Source organism: Glycine max, chromosome 20 (genome assembly GCF_000004515.6).
Source record: "Glycine max cultivar Williams 82 chromosome 20, Glycine_max_v4.0, whole genome shotgun sequence".
Taxonomy (NCBI): domain Eukaryota; kingdom Viridiplantae; phylum Streptophyta; class Magnoliopsida; order Fabales; family Fabaceae; genus Glycine; species Glycine max.
Genome location: NC_038256.2, coordinates 21,426,643 through 21,447,971, shown reverse-complemented (window position 1 = coordinate 21,447,971; position 21,329 = coordinate 21,426,643). Strand labels below are relative to the sequence as shown.

The following is a 21,329-nucleotide window of genomic DNA, read 5'->3' as shown; positions in this document are numbered from 1 at the left end:
TATATTGAAGACAATTCCTAAGGCTATAAAGTGAAGATCTAGGACAATAAACTAATTAAGATGAGCACTTATTACGGTAGAGGGCTGATATTGTCTCCAATTCCCAACATCTCTTACTATTAGCAATTGGAAACCTCGCCCTTTGTTTAATTAGCTAAGATATTGAACAGAAACAAAACCTATAATATTTCTCAGAAAGAAACGGTGTAGTAAACCATTAGGCACCTAGATTTGTTAGAAAGAGATGGTGTACATAAAGCATGAAGATCTGTCTAAAATAGCACACGGTGGTCAATGTCTCAGCATCTTTGTTATACAGTTGTAGATTCTGCAAGTCAATTTACATTATTGTTAATTACCTAACTTATTGTTTTAAATTCATACATAATTTACTTTGTGTTAACAACAATAGGCATATGACTGAGACAAGTATGCGAGCTGGGAATGCCGATGCGTGTGTGGATTCCTCGAGCCATAGTCCATCCAGAGATCTGCACAATCATAATTTGAATTAGAAAGTTACATTAAGAACTGGATGTAGAATTCAAAACGGGATATGTACCTAGGAGCCTACCTGAATGGGTAAGTTAAAATGAACAAATGAATTTAAATAATGTATAATAGTATAATAACCTATATTGGTCTCCACTACAGTGCACATTGGCAAATGGTTGTCATTTTGCCTAAGGAAAACGTTGTCATTTGGTTTTGTTCATTGCATAATAGGTCAGACAACTACCTCAAAGGAATAATTAACAGGCCAGTGTTATTTTTCAATACATTTGCATTAGCATTAGTCGGGAACATCAATATTTTAATTGTATAATAAGCATCCATGTTTGTACTCAATAGTGCTTTGAAAGGACTTGACGATACTCCACAAAGTAAATCCAAGGCTGGTACTAGACAATTGGAAGCAAAGAGATTGAAGACGCTTGACATCCAGTGGGCAAAGTATTATTTGAAAGTTAGAAATGAAACTTAGGATGTTTAGGAAATTTTGTAATTGTAGTTTACTTGCTTTAAATTTTTTACAATTCATGTCTCCTTAACATTAAATATTCGTTTAATTCATTGTTATTAATAAATTTCTCTTGAAATTTCTGGTAAAAACTGTTTCAAAATAGAATGAAAATTATATATGTTGTGTGGTCTGATTTAAAATTTGCATGTTAATTTTTGGGTTTATTGAAAAGATAGACAGCTTATTAAAAAAGTTCTTAAAAACAAAATTGGTTTTTTTAAAAAATCAATGTTAATGTATATTAAAAACATCGGTTTTCTAAAAAACCGATGTTAAGTGCCAACGTTAACATCGGTTTTAAATAACCGATGTTGTAAATTTACGTTAACATCGATTTTTAAAAACCGATGTTAACGATAATACTTTCAACGTTGGTACTTTCAACATCGATTAATAACCGATGTTGAAAGATCTAAATAACCGATGTTAAAAGCTTATTTTCTAGTACTGAAGAAATAACAATATTTAAGTAATACTGATTTATTTAAGAAAAATCTAAGAAAATAGTGTGATAGCAAGAAATTTTAAATTTAAAATGATATTGTTTTTCTAAACAATAATAGTTAGTTTATTATGTTCATCCTTAAAAGAGTTAAAAATATACTTTATCCAATACCATCATAAACAAATATGAATCTCGATCATAATAGTTATTTTAAAAAGTTGATTTATAATTAATTATTAGTTTATTAAAATTAAAATAAAAAATTGGAGTATTTTGAAATTTAAAATTAAAAGGTATTTTTTTAAAATAACAATAGTTTGAAATTCTTGAAAAATTAAAATAATTAAAATATTATCATTAAAAAATTCGATTTTCATCTCAAAAAAATCTATTAAACAAATGAAAATAAAAGGATTCAAACTTCCCATCACAAGGAAAGTTCCTAAGATTTGTTATTACTCTTGGGAAATCAAGAAGCAAGTACAAGATAAAGATGTCATCCCATAATAATGCATTTCAGTTCCTCTAGCTTATAATGGATCACATCAAGAATGTAGATTAGCGATGCAATATAATAAGGAAAGCAAAGCAAATCACCAATCCACCATTAAGAAGTAGTCAACTAGTAGGTAAAAGAATTCATTACAACCAAAATAACAAGATATGAGACTAATGCTAATAAAGGTACTTCTATTTCTTACAACAAAAATAAAATGAAAAAAAAATCAATTTACAAAGCAAGGTAGTACTGCTCAAGAAACCTTCAATACCATATACCATGTTCACAACAGTTCCATTATCAGGTAAGCAAGCAAATGTGACTTTTCACACTACTAACAATTACTTTCCAATTGATCATGCTTCAAATATTTTCAGGAAGATATAAATTGTTTAAACTATAGAGGTATATTAATAATGCAATCTTCCATTAATCTATTAATAATCTACACACTAAATACATTTACATCAGACAATGGTGTTGCACCCCCGTTATCATGGCACAATGACAATAGTTAACAAAAGTAAACAGTAAACACCAATAACAAGCATGGAGCACCAGGAATGCACTTAACCAATATCTTTGGTAAACCAATATCAATCATTTATGAATTATGAGCAGCACAATCACAATAGTTAAGAGAAAAATCATCTTGAGAGATACCTACGCCACTGCACATAATGAAAAGATGGGAGTACAAAAATCTATGACATAGCATACTACAAATAAAGCACAACATATAGCGAGATAAAGTTTCGAAAGTCATGATTCTACCTGACAGAAAGAATTCAAATTTTTGGTGACCCTGCATCAGACCCAGAGGCTGAGGAACTATCACTATCAGAATCTACAAAAATAAAATAAATAAAAATGAGACAGAACACTAGACTAAAATGATACGCAACGGTAAACATGCATTAGCATGAATAATACGTCAGATATCTCTTGACTAAATAATTAATAAAAGTACCACTTGAAGAAGAGCCTGAATCACCGCTGGAGCTGCTTGAACTACTGGTCTTACTCCCATTATCCACTGGAATTTGTCCTTCCTCGGGCAAGGATGGGGGAACATTTCTTTCATCTGATCATAAACAGGCAAACTGGTTTGCCTTTGGCGTCTTCTTCTCCTTCTCAACAATTTCAGCAACTCCTTAATTATTCTCCAACACTGACACACTCAACTGATGCAAAGGCTGGGTAGGCTCTCAAGGTGTAACAACACCAGTTGCCACCTCCAAGTGAGCTCTCTTAGCTCCAACCCCATTACCAATCCCATGATCCACCATCATATCAGAATTACCATACCCACCAAGCACCCCCAACTTCACCTCAATCCTATTCACCAAACTCCTAACCCTATTAAGCTCACCCTATTAAATCTTATTTTAAAAATTAGAGAGGGGTTTGAGTTAAATTGTTTGTGATTACCTTTTCCTTTTTCCAAAACATCATCATGTAGTGCATATGAATAAAAAAAAATATGAAAATTTTAACCATTGCCCTAAGAGAAATGAATAAGAAATCGAAAGTAGATAATTTTTTTAAGAAAGTGCAACATTTTTTTGGGTTATTGAGTGAATCAAAACCAATTAACACCCCTTACTCACTTATGTTCTTTTACTAACAGAATAAGATAGATTAGGCCATCCTATGGCAGTTAAAAGTGTATACAAGGAAGTAATAGTACCTGCCACCATATTGAAACTATATCGATCAAATCAATCACTTCCAATGCAAATGTGTTTAGTGCTTCCCATGTAATAGTGAGGCCAATATACATACATAAGAATAGCCATTTTGGAGTGAAGTACCCTCCACCTTTATTTGTGCCAGTTGAGAGTAGGATTATACTCTGCAACGTTTGTGATCTTGCATATGCCTTTTCCAACCATGAAAAGCATGAGTTACCATGTAAACATTCTCTGAAAATATTGACTAGAAAACAGAAGTTTCACCATATTACCTGAGTCCCTATCCTAGCTACAAGCCCTATGGTCTCAAGTCAAGCACAAAACCATGAAGAAAATGGTCCCCATTTTGGACCAGCTAAATGGGCAGCCCAAAAGTACAGAGAACCAGTCATCTGTTAGATTGAATTGGAAGTCAAAGTTAGTTCTGATAATCAAGTACTTTTATAATGTCCATTTTCCTCTATGAAAAAAGTTTTCTACCCCTTCACAGATATCCTATTTCAAAGTCAGTCCTATAAAAAACATTGTTGGACACTAAATATAGACACCTTTTCCAGTTAAGCTTTGAACCTTGGTTCGCCATATTACAAAAAACTAACCCCTTCTACTAGACCCAATTCCCATTGGACAAAACGACTATTAATGACTCTATTTTATAATTAAAAATGACATATTTTATTTTTTCAAAATTGAAGCAAATTCATAATAGCACACCAATTCAGAATATCTTGAACAATAAAAATGTTATGACATTTTATAATTAACAAAGCCTGGAAATGCAGCCACTACAAATAAGTTGCACAAATAAATTTTGTGAGAAGAGACAAACCGGGAAGGATGAGCATATCTCAGCCATTGCAATCCCAACAAACCAAGTGAAGAAAGAAACCACTATCCACCCCCAAACAAGAGTTGCAAGGCCGGCATATTGAAGACTAGAACCATAGAGAGGTGTAATTCTTGTGAAAAGGGTCATTGTGGAAAATGATATTGCCAGAGTCTTAAACATAGTCTGCACCATAAATCGAAAAGTTAAATAGATTTAACTAAAGAAAACTAGGATCAAGAATCAGCTCCATCAAAAACAAGATGGCAAAAATATATAAAAAAATAAAATAAAAAATACCATTTCTCTTCTCAGTTCTTGCTTCTAACCAAGCTCATTGAGCCTCTTCTCTACTAAATCCATAGTTGTGTTTCCTGTCACTTGTGCAAAGCTACTTTCACTCCCCAAAGAACTAGGCTTCTGTTGAGGAGGAACAACGTTCACGGTGCTAATGGTGTTACCTTTTTTCTTCGAACCTTTCAACGCTTTCCTAGTGTAAACCTTACAATTAGTGTACCTCTGCTTCTCTTTGGCTCCATCATCTCCAACTATTGGCCCCAAAGCCATACATCCAAAAACCCTAATTCATTTTCCCTCAACCTAAAACCTTCACCAAACCCTAGAATTCGAAACCTAAGGTTTTATGGAAAACAACGACTCGCACACGGAGAAAGAACAATAATAACCTAGAACTTCCACCAAATTAAATCCATAAAATAGAAATGAATCGACGAAGAAGAAGAAAGCGAGGTTCGCGATAGAGCATAGAGTAGGTTTGGAGCTAGCGTTACCTCAGTTCCGATCAGATCTCAGACTTTCTCTCTCTAAAGACAGTGTTTCTCACTCTAGAACTCTCTTTCAGTGTGTTTCTCTTCTCTCTGTGTGAGATATCGTATCCTCTTATCGTGTTACAGGTGTACGACAACGGTGGGTGCGTGTGAGGAATCGTGGACCACTCATGGGGCTTTTAAATTCAATTGAGATAATGATGGTTTTTTAATAAAACCCGTCGTTATTTTTATGACCAACACACATTCTAAGGCTATTTTTAGAAAGATAATTACAAAAATGTCACCGGCTCGTTTTCTATGGTGGTTCCAAAAGAACCGTCGTAGAATAGCTGTAGTAAAAACACACATTTCTAGTAGTGGTACTCTTTTTTTAACTTCTTGTTTATATATATATATATATATATATATATTATTTCTCATTTAATAATTTACTTTTTGTGTTGCCACATTTCTTTTTTCTTTCATTTAAGCATGACACTTGAACCAAGGGGATATAATAGGTGTGTGAGTACTGTAAATCCAATAGTGTAGTATTCAATTCTTGTGCATAAAAAAATGACAATTGAAGGCTCCCTCTCATTAGAAAATGTTCATGACAATTTATTAATTAGTTATGTATTATTCATTAGACATAATTGACCATGACAAATTAGTTGTGTTAAGCTTAGAGTAAAATTTTAATTAAAAATAAGATAGAAAATGGATAAAAAGAATATATTTATTTTTAAAAAATCATTATTTTATTTTATTTTAATGATTTTTCTTCAATTAAATATTATTATTATTATTCGTGTTTTGCTATCAACCAAAGAAATCTTTGGTGTCTATTAGGAAGTTAAATAAATAAATAATTTTTAAATAGAGAAAGTGTTGTGTTTTTTAAAGTTTAATTAGATTTTTTGAATAATCAAAATAGAATTTAATTAAATATAATTGCCATCCAATTAAAGATAGACATGAGTATAATAAAATTGTTAACTTCAAAAAATATTTTAAAATTGTTCTTACAATAGTTTTTAATTGACTTGTAGTATGTAAAAGCAAAATCAAATTAAAATAAAAAATGGAACAATCTACTACAAAAAAACGCTTTTTATATTGGTTTGAAATGACCTATTACATCGGCTATATGGTCGATGTCTATGTAGGAGATAACCAATCTGAAATGTCTAGATTGGTTTAAAACACCCTTTTTACAATAGCTTTTAATTGACTTGAAGTATGTAAAAGCAAAACTCAAATTAAAATAAAAAATGGAATAAACTACTACAAAAAATGCTTTTTACATCGGTTAAAAATGACCTATTACATCGACGGTAAGGTCGATGTCTATGTAGGAGATAACCAATCTAAAAGCATATCTTAAATGCCTAGATTGGTTTAAAATATCATATTTACATCGATTTTGCCTCATAAACAACCAATGTACCTTTTACATCCATTATTTCTTTCATTGATCTTAAAAAAACCTTTTTACACCAGTTATTTCACTAACTAACCTAAAAGGAAAGAAAAATAACTAAGAAAATCCAATTAAAACAGTTTTAAGATGAAGATAATTCACCCAAGACATAATAAAATTAACTTCTATCAAATGTTCTCAAGTTCTACTTTAGATACTTAATTGACAACAAACTGAATTTAACATTTTGTAGAAATTTCTCAATGAGCTCTCCAGGTTCAACGACAACAAATACATCATCGTGCCAACTAATAAAAGGGCAATAGCATCGGGCTTCCATCCGATGGACAAAAATATCTATAGACAATGAATAAGAGTTCATGAAACATATTAGCATAGTAGCAAATACCTACAATTAAGCCCTCTGAGTCCTTTTGAAGAGCCAAATGTATAACACCCACTTGCGATGTCTAAGTCCTCAAGGAGACAATGGAGGCGATGCAATTGTTTTCCCCAATTGACCTTCTAGTTACATTGGCATAGTAAAGAAAGAATGGAAGGAGAGAAAGAAATTTGTTGTACATTTTTTGGCAATATGTGGTGAAGGTCATCATGATAGTAAACTAATAGTTTATAGCATGACCAACCTGGAAACCCAATAGCCAGTGATACCAACTATGTCCCAACATTTCACATTATAATGGAATTTGGAAAATTCAGCCTCATCCAAGTTTGATTTATTGCATTGCTGAGAACATACAGGTTTAACATTAAGAAAAAGACAAAATTATTAAAGAATAAAAAATACTAAAATATATCTTCATAAATTGAAAATGCAAACATCTACATCTAACTCAAACATCGAGGTTACAAGGAATTTTCACAGGCCTTGATAATGTAGCTCCATGAAGAGCAATGATAGCGGAGTAGAGAAGGAGGAAAGGTGATTGGAGATGCGACTTCAAGGAGAAGATGATTCAAGAACAAGCTCACCACCATAGATAGTCATGGATAAGAGTTTGAAGGTAGGAAAAGATGAGTGGAGGGAGAGGGAGAGAGGGGAACAAAACTTTGAGAGAGCGAAGAGGGAGAATGAGGTCTGAACATTGAAGTCTAATTTCTAAAATGATCAAAGTTGATAAAATGCACACACAAGACCTCTATTTATAGCCAAGTGTCACACAAAATTGATGGAAAATTAGAATTTCTACTCAAATTTCACTTGAATTTGAATTTGAATTTGTTTAGCCACATTTTCAGCCAAAATTTCACTAATTATGATTAGCTAATTTCAGCTATGGTTTAGCCCACTAATCCAAAATCAAATCCAAGATTATCCACTAAGTGTGCTTAGACATGCACAAAGTATGACTATATGATGTGGCAATGGGATGTATCAACCAAATGCTCACCTTGCCCTTAGGTTGTCCGAAATTTATTTGGATTGGGCTTCTCCCAATTCAATTAAATTTCTTTTTCAACACACATATCAAATAGTGCACTTAATGCATGTGTAATTACAAAGCTACCCTTGATACAAAAACTAGTCTAAAAACTAGTCTAGGTGCCCTAAAATACAAGGGCTGAAAAATCCTACATTACTAGGGTACCCTCCCTACACTATGGAGTCCTAAATACAAGGACCAAATATAATGAAACCCTAATCTAATATGTACAAAGATAAGTGGACTCATACTTAGCCCATGGGCCCAAAATCTACCCTAAGGCTCATGAGGTCCCTAGGACCTTCTCCTGCACCCTTAACCCAATCTTCATGGAGTCTCGTAGCCATGGCTCTGGAGATAGGTCCTTGTGAATCATGCAGGTTTTTAGCCATTCTAGTAGTATAGGATTTTAGCCTTGTATTTCGTGGCATTTTGAGTAGTCTTTGTAGTAGGGACTTTTTTGTATTTTCATGTATTTTGTCATGGAGGTGAGCTTAGCTATTATAGGGGGTGTGTAGCTAAGCTCTAGCTTCTCATATCAAGGAGGTGAGCTTAGCTATTAGAGAGGTGTGTGTAGCTAAGCTATAGCTTCTTTAGGAATCTTCTCAAGGAAGCTTCTCAAGGAGGTGAGCTTCGTTATTAGAGGGGTGTGGGTAGCTAAGCTCTAGCTTCTCAAGGAAGTTTTCTCAAAGAAGCTTCTCAAAGAAGCTTCCTAGTCTATAAATAGAAGCATGTGTAACACTTGTTGTAACTTTGATGAATGAGAGTCTTGTGAGACAAACTTGAAAGTTTAACTTCTCTTCCTCTTTTCTTCCTTCAATTTCGTACTCCCCCCTCTCTCTTTCTCTCTCTCTCTTTCTTTTCCACCATTGAAGCACCCTCTCCAAGCTTCTTATCCAAGGCACTCTCTTGGTGGCAAAGCTTCTTCTTCTATGGCTTATTCCCTAGTGGATGACTCCTCCTCTCACCTCTTCTCCTTTGTCTTCCGCTACATCTCCATGGTGGAAAATCACCATTGAAGGATCTCATTGAAGCTCAAAGATCCAGCCTCCATAGAAGCTCCACAAGCAAGCTTCCATCAAGTGGTAATCAGAGCACAAGAGCTTCAAGTAGGTTCTACTTAAACCTCCATTAATTTTCAGCTTTACCTTCTCCTTCATTGTTGTTCTTCATTTTTCTCCATGTATCTCCTCACATGTCTTGTGCTAAATGTTGTCAACATGATTCTTTAGAATTTCCACCGATTAATCTTGCTATAGAAGCTAGATTTGATTTTTTATGGTTCAAATTTCTTGTTCATGTTCTTGAACCATGAGTTGTGTTGATTTTAGGTTCCTTTGAGTTTTGTCTTGCTATTTTTTGTGGCTGAAACCTAAACCATAAAATTCTTACAAAAACATTAAAGTAGAAGAAAACCTCAAAAATCTAGAGTGACTTGTTCACCTATTGTAGTTTTGGTCATGTCTAGTCATGAAACTTGTCACATAAGATTTCTTATGATTTGAGTCAAATCTTGCATGTTAATTAGTCCTTAACATGTTCATGCAAAATTCTTAGAGAGTCTTTGATTGTGAACCTTTTCTTGAACTTTTAGGTTTCCTTATGATTGTGTCTATTGTGGATTTGAGTTTTGGTGAATGAATTGTTGGCTGAAATTTTGATCCTAAGTGAATATTGAACTCCTAAAACTGTGGTAAACAAGCCTAGTGAGTTCAACATACATAGGAAGGTTGAAAGTAAGCCCAAAGCAATCAATATACCATGCTTAAAAAAAAATTCGAAGTCTAAAATCGTTGGTGCTTGCATCTTGAACATATACATTTGTAAACATTATTGAGAATTGGTCACTCCGAATTATGAGCTGAAATATTTACTGAATTTTCTAGACATCTAGAAAAAAATTATAAAAAAAGAACCAACTGATTTGGATAAAAGGAGAAAATACGAAAAATCACACAAGTTGGCAGAAAATCAGAGTCCAAAAAAAAGTGAAAGGGAAGTGTGCCTGTTGTTTTGGCTCGAAATTTGTGCTATAATTGGTTCCTATTTTATACCAATCTTATTTCTGAAATTTCAATTTAAAGTAAGTGTGAAAACAAGTGGCAAAACTAGAGGTTTATTGAGTCTTTCTTTTTTAGTTTTTTTTTTACTTTACTCTAGAGTCATTCTAAGTTTCTCTTTGAGTCCTAGCTTGCTTCTATGTCCTTTTCATTGCTGTAAATGTTGAATAATCCTTGAAAAATTGTCTTGTTAAAACTCCATTGGTTTGGCTTTCATTTCATTTTTTTTATCTTTGGTTATCGCTTGTCTCTTTGTTTCCTTGTTTGTGAGTTGCCATATAGGGAATTGGAAAGGAGGATTGGTGTCATCCCTTGAAGAATTTGAGTCAAGAAGCAAGGGGCCAACCACCTTAAGAGCTATGGGACTAAGAAGCACTCCAAATTCAGTGAATCACCAAAGAGAGAACAACCACCAAAATTGAGGACCTTTTTTTAATTTTCTAATTGACAATTTACCTACTTTCATTGCTTTCAAATTTTGTAACAAAAAGGCCTTTCATTGGAAGTAAGTTGGGAGCCTCCAATAGGTCACCCTACTTCCATTTGTATGTAACAAGTTTAGGCAATTTTCCCTTAGGATTGTGAGTGTTTTGTTGGAAACCTTAAATGTGGTCATCCAAACACTCTTAGGATTCGCCTAGTTTACATTTCTTGCTTACTTTTATAGCTTATTTCCTTTACCTTCCATTGTCAAACCGCCTAGATAGCTTGCCTTTTACCAATTAGTTTTTACCTTATCTTCCACACCTCTTTTAGTGTTTACTTTGGCTAGTTTCAAACATAGTTTCTTTTACCTTTTGTTTTCAAACCTCCAACAAGAAAGAACCACAACTTAGGAACCAATATGAGTCATCATTCATCTAGTGTTAATGGCGAGGGTACTAGTCATAAAGACCCTTTATCTAGAATCTTAGATGAGTTGAGTTCCCTCAAGTTATGGAAAGAAAAACAAGAGAGAAAAGAAAAAGGAAAAAAAAGAGTGGAAGAAATAAGTCAAGATAAAAGAAATAAAATAAGAGAGGACGAAAGAAGAAAAATAATGAAAGAAATGAAAAGAGAAAAATATGCATCATATAATAGTCATAACTCTTGCAAGAGCCTAAGTGAAGAACTTTGTGACTATTACGAAGGAAGGCATATGTCAAATCTTAGACCTCACTCCCATAGGAGAGAAAAGGAAAGAAAACCTCAAGAGGCTAACATTAACCTCCCATACTTCCATGGGAAGGACAATGTAGAGGCTAACTTAGATTGGGAAATAAGGATAAAGCAACAACTTAAAAAGAAATCTACTTCAAAATCTTATGGCTCTCACTCTTATCCAAAGAAAGACCAAGGTCAAGGCATCTTAGGGGTGATACCTTCTAAGCCCAAAGATGATAAGGGGAAGACAATAGAAAAGCAAGCCCCTATGGCTAGTATGCAAGAGAAGACTAGCTCTATAGAGTGCTTTAAATGTCTTGGAAGAGGATACATTACTTCTCAATGCCCCACCATAAAAACCATGATTATGAGGGGCCAAGACATTTATAGTAGCCAAGATGAGGCTACTACTTCACCTTTCTCTAGTGAAGAAGGACAGCCATTAGTGGTTAAAGAGAAGTGTAAGGAGGTAAGTGTCTCCTCCAAGAGGTTAGCTAAGAAGGAAACTCATTTTACAATAAAGACAAGCATTAAAGAAACTTCCCCTCTTAGACAACCTCCACATTTTCTCTTTTGTAAAAAGACACTTGCTAGCATTGCCACACCTCTTAGGCTTGAGTTTATTCCTCAAGTAAAGGAGTTGTTGGATGAGGGTTTGGTTCGCAAGAGCTTAAATCCTTGTGCTTTGTTGGTGCCCAAAATAGGTATTATTAGGCACCAAATCCCTAAAATAGGTGGTATGATGAATGTTTTGAGTAGTGCAACCTTCTTTTGTAAAATCACTCGTGCACCCAACATCTTCATGTTTTGTGTACATAGGGACTCGTTAGGTAGGTTTGTTCTTATTTTTAGTTTCAATACAAACTTAGGTACTCATATGGGACACCTTAGGTTTGTCATACTTTTTTGTAGGAATAATCAATATGAAAATACAGAAAAATATATGTTTTATTGCATTACTTTTCTTGATTTTTCTAATAGTGAACAAGGGGTTCCCACGAACCCTAAGAGAATAAAGGTCATTCCTGAGTGGCCCACTCCACCAAAGTATAAGAAAATTTTGGGGCTTCCATGATTTAACAAACTTTTACAAAAGGTTTGTCCCATATTTTTCTATACTTGTAGCACCACTCATTGAGTTGGTGAGGAACCATGTTCCTTCATGGGAAGATATATTTTTGTTCTTTTTACAAGTGTCGAGGGAAGGAGCCCGGAGTATGAACAACCTCGGGATTTGAGGTCAAATCCTTTCCAAGGTGGAAGGAATGATGTAATCCTACCCTGCAAGGGCATTGGATAGAAGACTCCAAGTAGATTGGGCCAGAGATCCAAGGGAAGGCCCTAGGGTTCTCATGAGCCTTAGGGTAGATTTCGAGCCCATGGCCTAAGTTTGAGCCCGCTTATCTTTGTAAATATTAAAATAGGTTTTTCCTTCGTTTGGGCCTTGTATTTTGGCCATTCCAGTAGTATAGGGTTTTAGCCTTGTATTTCGAGGCATTTTGAGTAGTCTTTGTAGTAGGGACTTTTTTGTATTTTGTCATGGGGGTGAGCTTAGCTATTATAGGGGTGTGTAGCTAAGTTCTAGCTTCTCATCTCAAGGAGGTGAGCTTAGCTATTAGAGAGGTGTGTGTAGCTAAGCTATAGCTTCTTTAGGAATCTTCTTAAGGAGGTGAGCTTAGTTATTAAAGGAGTGTGTGTAGCTAAGCTCTAGCTTCTCAAGGAAGTTTTCTCAAAGAAGCTTCTCAAGGAAGTTTTCTCAAGAAAGCTTCTCAAGCAAGCTACCTAGTCTATAAATAGAAGCATGTGTAACACTTGTTGTAACTTTGATGAATGGGAGTCTTGTGAGACAAACTTCAAAGTTCAACTTCTCATAGAGTAGCTACTCCCCAAATAGCCATTTGTAGGGAGGGGAGTATTTTGGGATTGGGATTGGGGTTCTTTGGATTTGAAGTTGAGCTTTAGATAATTTATTAATTTTCTTTGGTAACTTCTATGCATTTCATGTGCAAAATAGGAATCAACAAATAAGTAGCCATGCCCTGGTAGCTTTTTTCTTTTAAGTTATAATACATTGAGTGTATTTTTAGTGTATTAACATGCATTGTAATGATAACTTAATTGTTAATTATCTGCTTTGCGTGTCTGTAGGTTCGGTGTGAGTGCAGCATTGGTAATTTTAGCACTGGAGACCGCATGAGGAAACCTAAGGGTGACAGGTTTTCCTTATTTACTTGTTTAATTTCATAATCTTTTTCCTTATTTTTGATATATTTGTAGAAGGATAGCATTGAAAAAGGAATTTTAGAACTCATCTCCCAGCATGGCATCCGAAAGTTTGTTATGGGAGCAGCATCTGATAAGTACTTTAATAGTCATATACAATTTGTCTGCATAGGGCACCTTATACACATAAGGTACAAGGCCTCCTAAAAGATTAATGCTTTTGATAGTCAGAGATATAAGGTCTTATGAGAGATGAATGTAATTAAGAAGAAAGGTTTATAGTTTCATGGGAATACTATGTTGAAGCACATAAGATTTTTTTTTTCTTATTTCAATATTTCAGCTTTTATTTTTACAGATTTATCTCCTTATAATTTAGTTTCTTTTTTCAAATTTGTCCTAGGAATACTATGATGAATCAAATAGGCTGTCAAGGATGAGTCCTTCTGCTTTTCAAATGCAATGTGTGTTACACTTGAATATTTTGCACCTTTTTGTGTGTGTCTGACCATGTCACTGTATATGAAAGGTGTTTTCTAATTATAAAGGACAAAACATCATGCATAACTAAAAACACTTATTTACTATACTTGAATTTTGTTTGTTGAGCATGAGGAAGATGGAAAAAGATGTTGATACCGTGTGCTCTGTTGGTGAGCATACAACATAATAGAGTTACAGAAGTAACACCTGAATTATCACTGCTCTTGCTTGTAGGGATGCTAGCTTATGTTTTATTTCCTGCAAGTTGGTTGACTTGAAGGACTTCAAGAAAGTCAATGAAATCTATGCTAAATGTGAGTTATGTGGTAGTGGTAGTTGTGACATCCTGGAAATTTCTACCCGGAATTTTTGTAAACGGTGTATTTTGAATGATTATATATATAAGTATTATTCAGTGTATATGCATATATATTCCTGGTGGAAGTAGGTATTTTGGGGGAAAAGATATGCGGATTAGGCTAATTAAGGAAGAGAAATCCATAACTGGATGGTTATAAGTTAATTCTCAATTAATTAGTCTAAAAATCATCGTTTTGCGTTCAACTTAAAATTTAATAAAACCAACCTCTGAACCATGCTCGGGGTTTTATTCTGAGCGTTTTGATATATATATTGCCTACTTTCGAAAACTGGCCCCGACGGGCACAGAGAAACACGAAGGATTGGAACCAGAGAAACGGCACGCAAACCAAGGCAGGATTTTAGCGTTTCAAAGGTCAGATTTTTCCCTCTTTGTGACTGAGTATGAGTCACATCAAAAGAAAAGTGGGTCCTTTTTGCTCCACTCAAATGGAGACATGTGGCATAGCTTAAAATAAAATAATAGGAAAAGAGAAAACCCTTTTTAAAACCAAAAAGTTGTATTCTCTCTCTCCTCACTCAGCCCCAAAAATTTCAGAAGCCTTTTCCTCTCTCTCTCACGTTGCCATTCTCTTCTTCTTCCTCCACCATTGAAGCTCCAACAAAGCTCCAACCTTTGGTAGCCATTTCTGCTCCAAATCGCGAAAGGAAAGCATTTTCGGAGTCGTGAAGCGCATCTCTATGTGTGGGACCTCGAAATTTCAGGTTTGGGTAGACTTCTTTCTCACTTGATTTTCGTGGGTATTGGGTTTTGGGAGATATGATAGGTAGTTTTGCTAGGTTTCTGCTTCATGATAGTTATTTGTGAAGAAATTTGTTGAAAGCATGTTGAACTTGCCATGTTTGGATGAGTTAAGCTTACCCATTCAGTTTTAGGGTTTTTATGATGATGCTTGTGATGTTTATGTGCTGAAATTGCTTATGGAAAACTGTTAGAGATGAAAGGTAGAGTTAACCTAGGGTTAGAAAGTGAGAATATGGTGTTATGAGTGGAAAAAGAGTGAGTTTTTGAGAGTTGGAAGGCCAAATCTGGATTTAGTGGTATTTGGAGGTTAAAGTGAGTTAATCCTAGCTTGAAATGTCATTTAAGACTTATGAGAAAGTTTGGGCTGTGCTAGAGAGAAAAACAAATGACCAAATTGAACAAAGAGCCATTCTAGGGTAAAATTGGGTGTTGAGGAGTCAAATTTTGGTTCGGTGGAATTTTAGGTGTAAATCCAGTTTGAACAAGTTTAAATTGATGTTATAGACTGGTGTGAGGTGAGAGTTTGCTCCAAATTTACCCCATTATCAAGTTCACTTCTCAAACCTTGAAAATCCATTAAATTGAGGGGTTTTGGATACCTAGATTTTGTGTTGCTTTGGTCTGAAGCTTGTCCTTGGTTTAGACATGATTGGTACATGATTTGGGACTTGTAGAATTCAATTTGGGAAAAATTGGATGAGGGAAAGAGTGGTTTTCGAAATCTGCACTTTATGCAGAATTTTGCTGTTGAAATGTGCAGCAGAATTTTGTATAAGTGCAGAAAAATGCTTGTGTATGGCTGGTTGTAAAAAGGGTAGTACATATGGGGTTCTGGACTTTTTCTAGCAGATCCCAACGGTCAAAATGTAGACTTATGTACTAGAGACTTCCAGTAAAATTTTCGAGTCGATCCAACGGTTAACGAATTGGAACAAAGGAAATGTTACTGGGGTGTTTGTATGTGAAAAGCTGTGATTTTGAGTTGTGTTTTGGGCAGAGTTCTCTACCTTTGCCCTGTTTTGCTTGGTTTTGTTAGTCCATGATGATTGGATGTGGAATTACCTGGATGTTGTGGAAGCTTGGGAGGATTGATGGGGACCCGGCGTTGAGAGGAACGAGGATAAGGGCTACGTGGGAGTACGTGAGCTCAGTTGGAAGTGGGCAACAGGGGATGGTGGGTTATACGTGATTTGTGGATGTGGAGAATCGTTTTACACCATCGTCCGACCGCCACCTAGTACCACATGAGATGGGTACCCCATAATCCGACAAGCTTGAAATGAGGAAGTGTAGAAGGGTGAGACTTCCTGCTTTTATTCGTTGACCACAGAGTGGTACCTGGAGATATGTCACGGGGGTCAGGAGACCTTGGGGACATCAGGTGGGGTGCTATTGCCCAAAACCAAGCTTGACCAATCCCGACCCAACCCGGGCATAGTCAGTCAGTGAGAACCTGTGATGTACCTAAGCAGGCGAGCTCCTGGCAGTCAACAGATAAAAGGAACTAAGACCACAAAGCAAGGAGGCTTGTGTGGTGGCTGGCCAGCTGTGAAACTTGATTGATATATGGGATGTGGTCTCTGGTTATCGATTACCAAGGGTGGGTAATCGATTACAAGGCTTAAAAAGTGAAGACAGGAAGCTAAGATGGCCTCTGGTAATCGATTACCAAGGGGTGTAATCGATTACCAGGCTTGAAAATGGGATCAGGAAGCTAAGAGGGCTTCTGGTAATCGATTACCAAGGGGTGTAATCGATTACCAGGCTTAGAAATGAAGGCAGCATGTTGTGGAGGCCTCTGGTAATCGATTACCAGGCTGTGTAATCGATTACACAGAGGAACATGCCACTGGTAATCGATTACCAGTTATGTGTAATCGATTACACAGTGCATTTTTGCAGGTTTCATGTCTTGAGGCTGTGTAATTCAAGTTTAGCCTCTGGTAATCGATTACCAAGGCTGTGTAATCGATTACCAGAGATGAAAAGCCTAAAGATACCCCTTTTACTTGCATGTAGTGGTTATGAGACGCATTGTGTTGCGGCGTAGTTAGATTCTCGTGAAAGAGTCTACCCCTTTCTTTTCTTTCTTGTAGATCGTGATGGCGGCGCAGCTAATCCATGATCGAGTGGAGATGGAGTGTCTAGAGGGAGCTTGGGAGACCCTCGAAGGCAACACGAGGTGCCGATTTCGGGGCACGATTCGATTTACGGCTACTTCATTGGTGCATCCAGATGAACCCGCTCGCACGCTTCAGCGTACTGTGGAGTGGATACTACCCACGCCTACACCATACCGTCTAGTGGAGCCAGTCCAAGTGATTGAGGTAACGTCATCCGAGGAAGACCCTGAGGAGGATCTCGAGGAGCTACCTCCTGAGCCTGCTGTGGATGCTCTTAACTTTCTAGAGGGTGATGAGGACCCACTCCCTGAGGTGGATTCTCCCGAGGACGTCATGTCGGCATCCGAGGCAGACTCTACGGAGGATAGTGGCCCTGGAGAGATGGCGATCAGTGGAGGCTCTTCATCATAGTAGACAGTTCTAGGGACTAGTTTTATATACTTTTTGAGGGTGGGTGTATCTAGGACTGACTGTTAGGTTTACTCTTTTGTTTTTGTACGAGTAGACCTATTGTATAGGAATTTGATGATTGTATACATGTGGCTGAAGCCACCACTGTGGACACCTCTGCTCTGGATGACACCATGTATTTTGTAAAACTCCCATATTTTGGACAACTTTTAAATGATGAATGTACTTATGTTTAATCTTGTTATTTGAAAAGAAAGTATTAGCAAACTTTATTTGCAAAAGAGTTTACCGACCGTATTTTATTTTATTATTTTCACGTGACGACCTAAAGTAATGGCTAGTATACTCTTCCTTTTGAAACAGCAAAATAGTTTAGAGATTACGAGTGGTAAGAAAGAAATAACTCCGAATAGAGTTGTGAACTGGCCATTCAGGACTCTATAGTGAGGATTTTCCTTCTGCACCTAATTATTGTGAAAAGGGAAAGAAATGAAAAAGAAAAAGAAGAAAAAAAATTTACCATGGTTTTTGTTATTTAAATCATTACTTTTAAACCAGTCATTATTTTGGGGACGCCACAGTAGTGATTTTAATGTTTAATGTTTACTTGACTGCTACACACTTGAAGAGGATGAAGCTTACACTAACTTGTATAGCAAGTATTCTTGTAATTATGTGCTGAAGAGACTAATGCTCTCTTTATTTCTCTCTCACACACATAGTATTTGTGCTTCTATTATTTGAATGATGCTTCCTATATTCAAAGAATCAATTAAAATACAATATTTGTTTATAAACATTAAATAAAAGGATTTTAAAGAATTCTCTTATGTTGCCCGCATGATAAGACAAGTTGTGTAGTATGATATTGGCATGTATTATTTTTAAGAATAAGAGTAATGGCTCATGATCATAATACTAGAGTAGAGAAAGTAATGGCACATTCCTTTTCCTTCTCAGCAAGTACGTACTTAAAGATATAGGATACTCAGAAACGTAGAAATTATAGCATTAAAGTTTTTTAGATTAATATTTTGATTGATTTAGTATGAATAACTTAACCCTTGGCATTTCTTCTCATATTTCAATAATTTGTAATAAAAAATAAAGTTTCTACCACCTTTTTTTTATTGGCTTTTTGTCTTGTTTTTTGTACATTGATTTAATTATTATTATTATACATGAATTAACATCTTACTTGTTTATTTGCATGAATTCAGTGAAGTTCGGGTTGAGGGATTGGAGACCCTGGATTCTCTTGATAACTAGCAGAGCAAGGAGCACTTTACCAAACAAGCGGATGCTCTAACATTTGAATCAGAAGTAAGATTATTTTTTGCCTTCTATTTTGTTTTAGGAAGCAAGATGCTGATATTATTAAATGCAAAATGTGGGTTTATGTCACTAAATTGAATCATCTGAAATAAATTAAATATATTTCTTTAATTTTAATCCGTGTGAACACTGTAGATGAACCTTAAAAAATTAGTTTTCTTAATGGACAAAAAAAAAGTTATAGACTCAACAGTTTTTATAGGCTCCGTTTGCAAAATTTATGACTCAGATTGTTTGGGCACACATCCTAATCACATTTAACAATTCTAAATTGATTCTACCAAAGTTTAAGTGCAAGTTTTGTCACACATAAGACATGTGACACTACTAGAAAACCAGCCTTCTACATCAGTTATTCGGCACCAACTACATTGGTTTACAACTGTCGTCATAGGGGACATCGTTAAAAGGGGTCACCTATACTACGACGGTTGCCAACGATCGATGTAGAATGTTGAGGAAACTACGACGATCAGCTCCGAAGGACTGATGTAGAATGTTGATCATTCTACAACGGTCACTGAGGGACCGATGTAGAATTCTGATCATTCTATGACGGTCTTTCACATGTGACCGTCTTAGAATGATCAACATTCTATATCGGTCTTGTCAGAACCGATGTAGAAATGCTATTTTTTTATTTTTTGTATTTGGAGGTACTTTTTTTTTTGTATTTTGCATCCTTTCAACCTCCTTTTTTGATGCCTTGATCTATTATCGAAACAATTAATAAAAGGGACCGTGTAAAACATTATTGAATAACATAAAAATCATCAGGCATGTCATAGCAAATAAAAATTAGGATTTAATTGCATGTCTAAGTAATTTTAAATGATGTAAACTATTAAAATCTAATATTCCATCAGAAAACCTGGGATTTTAAATCTACAAAGTAAACCAGACAATTTAAGAAAGAAATTTTATGAGAGGATAACATACAGAACCATCCTGCCTCAAATTAAGGTTTTACCTCAGTAACCAATGCCTTACAACTCCAAATAAAGGTTCCCTGAAAGTTAGTAGCAGTATAAAACTTTTGCACCAATAAACAGAGCACAATGCAGACAATGTTACTTGATAATCAAGTGATGGTATTAATCAACATTTAAAGAATCATGAAAAGGTAATCATGATAAGATAAGAGAATTACTTTAATCTACGCAGAAATTATATAGTTTGCATATTTTGATATGGAGAGTGAAATACTCATAGCTGGAAAAGAATTGTGAAGACAATTGACAATCAAGTTGCATCCATTTCACTCAAGTTTTCAATTTATAGGAAGGAAGCATACAACTCCATGTGCTGCTTGCTGATGATAGTGATTAGAAGTGACTACCCAGACTTTGGGGCAACCATCCTCCTTTAAAGCTGCAACCTAAAATGGGCAAAGAATACTACTGTTAATTTCCATTCAAAGAATAAGAGAAAATGAAAGATGTACAGTGTTCAAAAAGATGAAGAAGTTCTTTGTTGGAAGTGTCAATTCCAATGCAAAAAGATTCACTTATACTGCTGCAAAATTGGAGTACCGTAAATGGAGATGACCTTGGTTCTCTCGTTAAAACCCTTTAAAGTTACATGCCTGACATCAATGCAATTCAATGCCCATGTGTGCAGAAAATAATATCATTTTAGATACTAATTCATTAATAACTGTTTGAATTCCACATTCTAAAGCAAGGCAAGCAGGAGATTCTAATACATCTGAAAATAGGATCAAGAAAAATTTTGAAAAACAAAATCCCACTGCAATAATGACGGATCTAGATAAACTTTTGAATAATTAGTTATAGTAGAAGAAAAAAGTACCCAGCAAAATCTTCCTTGTGAGTGGGGAGTCCAGACATCATTGCATCAAAGAAAATAACGATTTTCACCTCTATATAAATGAAAAAAAAAAGATGTAAGAAAAATAGTTGCACTGCAATGGAAGAGAGAGAGAGAGAGAACTCTAAGCATGCTAAAGCTTAGAAGTTCATCAATCAGCTTTTGGTGAGCAATATCAAGTCTTCCTTTGACGAAATCTTTCTTGAGCTTCATCCAATAGCCACACACATTATAGCCATCCACAAGAACTACAGGGACCACATTGTGTAATATACCCTGCAGGTTTGTGCTGTAGGAGTGGACATGTATATGAGTAATTAGATTTAGCGAAAGAAAGAATGCAGATGAACTTACTAAAGAATGCTTTCAATTTCATATTGCAATTCACTCAACTTCTTCACGCCTTCGTCTTTTTTTCTCCATTCATTTTCAACTCATGTCATCCAAATATTAATTACTAAATACTAGT

At 35.3% G+C, this 21,329-nt stretch overlaps 1 non-coding gene across 1 annotated transcript; it reads right to left on the bottom strand.

Moving 5' to 3' along the window:
* Positions 1–289: 289 nt before the first annotated feature.
* Positions 290–21,298, bottom strand: LOC100777272 (uncharacterized). Its single transcript, XR_005890384.1, has 11 exons — positions 21,295–21,298; positions 20,984–21,213; positions 20,843–20,910; positions 20,563–20,615; positions 20,325–20,408; positions 20,001–20,039; positions 4,492–4,674; positions 3,935–4,054; positions 2,939–3,850; positions 2,743–2,815; positions 290–491 (listed from the first exon to the last, which is right to left on the bottom strand). It is a non-coding gene; the product is annotated as an uncharacterized protein (transcript).
* Between the last annotated feature and the right edge of the window lie 31 nt (positions 21,299–21,329).